The following is a 5,443-nucleotide window of genomic DNA, read 5'->3' on the forward strand; positions in this document are numbered from 1 at the left end:
TTTTCAGTTAATGGACGGAACGTTGAAGGGCACTTCCCATCCAATAAATCGCAATAAGCATTGTGCTTTGGTATTTCTAATATGAAACAAAGTCTCAGATTTCAAATTCTTTCCATTGTATTGCAGTATTCCAACAATAAATGCCGCTTAGTGCCGTTGTCGCTGTTTAATGTGAAGGGACAGATCGCTGTAGCGCCTCAGTTCAACAGACACGGCCGCACGAGGCGCACGTGAACTGATCATCTCCTCTATGGCGTTATTTTAATGACAACTCGCGCGCAGATTTCCTTTGCTCTCGCACAAAACCGGATGCTCACGCACAGATAGACACTGCTCTCGCCCGGAGAGAGTGTGCGCACTTAAAACATGTCTCCTCTCACTCAAACTGTGTCCTGTGCACTCGCAAATCTCAATGTGACAATTCAGGTGCGAAAAGAATTCATCTCTATAGCGCATGAGCACAGAGAGATTTGAGAGTGCACAGGACACAGTTTGAGTGAGAGGAGACATGTTTTAAGAGCGCGCACTCTCTGTGCGAGAGCAAAGGAAATATGCGCGCGAGCGGAGAGATTAACGGCACAACTTTACAATCCGTATCCTGTCTCATGTAATTGCTCAATCTGTGTTTCAGCTGCGCAAAGACGTCAATATAACGGCTTGTAAACAATGTCATGTAACGTCACATTTACCTCAGAAATACATATTTGGTGACCATAAACTCATTAGTCAGATAGAAAAATAAACTGTAGAGAGGGGCATTTTGCTAAATATATGCACCATATAACATATTCATTATAAATGTTGCTGTTCTTCAATGTTTAATTTATGTTTGAATGAATCCATCAAGTTTTTATGACAGCCACCATTATGTTTATATTTAAAAAAACGAATTGAAGTAGAAATATTATTATGTAATTGTAACTTTATTATTTTAAAAACTTTATTAAGTGTAATTTTAACAAATCAGTCAATTTTAACCTTCAATATTATAGTAATGTAGTACCAACTGACTCTCATGGATATTTTACAGCATTAGTTGAGAGATTTTTTTATTTGAGAAATTTTGGCATGTACTGTACCTGATATATATCCAAAATAATCGATATTGAATCGAATCGAATCGAATCGAATCGCAAGCTTGTGAATGAGAATTGAATCGAATTGTGAAATTACCAACCTTACATTACCTACTACCAACAATGTAACAATATAAAGCTGGTTAAAAAGCTGTGAACTTACCCTTTAAGGTGACAGTGAAAAAAAAAATACAAATATTTTTTCACTTATTGCTGCCCTGATACATCATGATAAACCTCTGATGATGAACTTATCATCCAGCTCTGTGGCATTACATTTATTTTACAGTGTTTCAGTAATATAGCAGTAATATTAGGACACATGATATGCTGCTCTACACTAGATCTATGTTTTGTTGTGCTAATAAATGCCGAACCTCGGCAAAATGATTCCAGGCACGATGTATTAATATACATGCTGAGAATGAACAGATTGCTTTCCTGCTCCTGTGTGTTGGGATGGATCTGTATAGTATTGTAGCCAGGCCCCATGCCACAAATTTAATCTAATCGTGAATGGTGCTTTTCTGTCAGAATGGCTTTGTAAACCAAGCAGAGCTGCTCTGAGTTTAACCTAATTACCCTTCATGCCCTGCCTTCCTGCTTCTCTCCCACAGCCTCCCATGTCTTCTCTTGTGCGGGAAGTGTATCGGTTCCTTATTTACTGTCCAGACGTATCTACAGAGTGGGTTGAAACCATTCGGTTTGCTGTTACAGTTGCATAATCAATGCTTTTATCTTTTATGTTATGACTATTAAACAAAATTATGGCAATTGGCATATGGTTAAAAGATTTTGCACTGGCAGACATCCAAGCTCCAGACTGTGTGCATGGTTTCATGCTTCTACATGATAATTTGGCATATTAACTGCAATGTTTGCTTTTTTAATCAAGTAATAATTGAAGCACAAAGTGGTTTGGCAAACTCAGCAGAAATGTCACAGAATAAATGAAGCTGGCCTAAGTGTACGACTCGCCATCGGCATCATGGACATGCAACTCAACCGAAAAATATTGTTCATCTTTATTTCAGACTTGTCTTTTAGGCTGCAAATGTCAGAAACAATAAAATAAATCATTTCATTTAAAGACTTAATATATTTCTCATTTTCAACAGTTTTACTCAACTGGACATATTTTGTCCTCATAATGAAATGTATTTTCAATCAATTTAGTTTGAAACAATGGTTATTACTCATTTACTCATAAACATTTCATAAATGCCTAAAAACCTTTTGTAAATGTCAGGCATGTGTATTGCCCTCAGGTAAATGTCGTTCTTTTTAAAAAATGTAAATAAAAACAGGAAAACATCCTCATCACAATATGTAGGACAGATCTACTCACTCTTTATATTCTCTGTTATGTGGTTTAGTAGAAACGGTGTCCTAAACACCTGGGAAAATTTGCTTCTACAATGTAATTGCAAAATTGCAAATAATCGTGCAGTGCTATGCGACTTTATACTGAATTGGTTAGCTGGTTAGAATAAAGCATTTTTGTGTCATTTTATATATGCGTAAATACTGGTCTATAGAATGTCTGAAAGCACTCAACCATTATATTTTTATGTGCATTTAATATATGTAGGCTATATGTAATGCGATATAGAGGCTATACATATAGCTATGCTGATATATGGATAAACTGCAGAATTGCGAGTGTGAGTATTGCGAGTATTTTGCATTTATATAGTTCAATAAACAAAAAGTTAATATTTAGTAACTTACATTTAGACACAATATGTTCTGTGACATTGTCTGTTTTTGGTTTGCCAACGAAAATAGTTACAGCCACGGTAGTGGTTTGGTTCTTGAATGAATCAATGAGTCATTTAAGCCAGGGGAATGATTCAATGACTCAATCATAAAGACAGTAGATGTTTTTCGAATTTGCTCCTACCTCATCCAGGTTTCCCTACATCGCTTCATTTATGTAGTTCATTGAATGAATAAATGAAAACAAGTGAATGAATTCGGACCATGAGTGCATTATGGGATTAAATGAGTGGAATTGATAATGTACTTTGGTTTCGGACTCCACTACAAATGGCTGTCCTTCAAATAGTATCATAAATAAGGCTATAGGGAGCAATTTCAGCGGTTTTGAACAAATTGATTGAATGAATGATTCAGTGACTGACTAACTTGTTTCATTCCTGTTTGATTGAATTAGTTGAACGAATGATTCAATGAATCACTCATAAAGACACCCACTTGTCACCTACTGACATAACGATGTAACCTGCTGAAAGAGTCAGTGAAAACCCCACCACTACGTATAAGGTAGATTACTTCATTTACTTGAAAAAAAAAAAAAGATCAGTCATCACCAGTCGAAATCCGTGTTTTATAGATTGCAAATATAGGGCTGCAAATGGTGTGTGGAGTTATGAAAATGATGGCACGCAGACAAAAAGTAGCTATACTTTGGGCTTTCTGGAATGAACAAACACAGAAAAGTGGAGTGATACAATCTGTGTGGTGTATTCAGGTAGCATAATCTGTCAAGGAACAAGAAAGGCTGTTGAAAATGACTGAACATGCTGCTAATTCCTCAAGGTTTTTAATGCTATTTTCTCTCCCTTTTGCTTTCAAGGCTTCTTTGTTGATAAGAAACTGCCTGTCAGAAAGGTTTTGGAGTTTTAATGTGTTTTAAAGTCGTGTAGTTGCCTTGAAGCTGAAAGCTCTAGGATTGTGGGGAAAGTCAGGAATCTTTCTTTGTCCATATCTATTGATTTGAACTGGCCCCAGGCGTCTTTTACCTGACTCATTAAGCTGTGGCTGAATGTAGCTTCCAATAAGCTTAATGGATGCAATCAGGGACCATGTGTATCACTCCTAAATGGCTGTTCTTGAAAGGATCTGTTCGAAGATAAGAGAGGATGTGGAGAGAATCATGGAGAACTAATCTTTACTGAAGTCATTACTCCACTGCCACAGAGATGCAAGCCTGAAGTGGACGATCTACCACTAGATACATTCACAGTTATTTACTTTATGCAACAATCTGTCCATGCAAATCAATTGATTTGTGATGCTCAGACAAAAAATATGTGGGAAAAAATATCTCACGTATCTGCACTGCTGTGAAATGTTACTATTTTTTACTGTATGTGGTAAGCTAATTTACAATTAATCAATTTACATGCTTTAACTTCATTTATACAGTTGATACATGTATTTTAAATGGTATGAAGTTATAATTTACGCATTTATGTTTATATTTTATATGAACATAAATACTGAAATGTTTTCTCATGAGTCTTCTGAGACCAGTCTCGCTTAGGCATACTATTGCTGGTTTTTGTAAAAAAAAAAAAAGTACAATTTAATAGGACCCAAAAACCCATAGAAAGCATCTGTCTGTTATTATCTGTTAAGCATCTCAGCTACATCAGTACTGTGTGTGTTGACGTGGTAGAGGTGGTTGTACTGGAGGCAGGTTGAATTGAACGGGTAAATGGCTCACAAACCCAACCTCAAGGTCACAGAAGGATGCTTTGTGTTATGCTAATCAGACATGGCGGGTGTTAGCACAGCCTCATTTTGACTCTAGAAAGGAAGATCAGCAGCTGCATGGGTCAGGAAGACTAGTTTGTCTAGATTCAGAATTTTTTGTTTTATTTTCATTTTATTTCATTTTATTAATTTAGTTAATAAATGTAATTAATTTAGCTGGCTATTAACTAATTTAGCCTTATATATATATATATATATATATATATATATGTCAGGAAGACTAGTTTGTCTAGATTCAGAATTTTTTGTTTTAGCTTTAATATTTTTCTTAACATTTTTCTTACAATCTACTGATTTTTGTGTGTGCAAAAAACAAACAAACAGGTTATTTTAATCTCAGCATTTGCTGTTATTACATGCTACATTGGTAAAACAAAGTTTAAGTATTAATAATAAATATTTTTCAAGATGGTGCTTTAAAGGGGATGAATTTACAAAAGGTTTGGAGAGATTTTTATCATGCCATGCTGTTTTTCTTTTTATCTAGGTTTATATATAGACCTAGATAAAGAGCAAACAACATGGCAACAGACACACACATATATATATATATATATATATATGTTCAAACAGAAGTGTAGGTGTATACAGTAATATTTCTACATTGAAAATACAGGGAAAAGATGCCATAAAAGTAAGTAAATGTTTGAAAAGCTGTTGTATACTTTAAGCAAACCGAAACATGCAGTAATTGGGGTAATCTCTCCTTTCAATTTAACAAAATAAACTTAATTTTACTGAAGGGAGATGGAAAGATGAGGGGGAGGAGTGTGGGCGAGTATGAATGAAGCTACTGGAGCGACAGAGAGAGAGAGAGAGAGAGCGAGAGAGAGAGAGAGAGAGAG

The 5,443-nt window shown here is 35.5% G+C and overlaps 1 protein-coding gene across 7 annotated transcripts in view; it reads left to right on the forward strand.

Moving 5' to 3' along the window:
- Nucleotides 1-5,443, forward strand: part of LOC107662015 (complexin-2) — a 36,087-nt gene that overhangs the window by 17,895 nt on the left and 12,749 nt on the right. The window lies entirely within an intron of this gene.

Source organism: Sinocyclocheilus anshuiensis, unplaced genomic scaffold (genome assembly GCF_001515605.1).
Source record: "Sinocyclocheilus anshuiensis isolate Anshui unplaced genomic scaffold, SAMN03320099.WGS_v1.1 scaffold535, whole genome shotgun sequence".
In the NCBI taxonomy this organism is placed as follows: Eukaryota; Metazoa; Chordata; class Actinopteri; order Cypriniformes; family Cyprinidae; genus Sinocyclocheilus; species Sinocyclocheilus anshuiensis.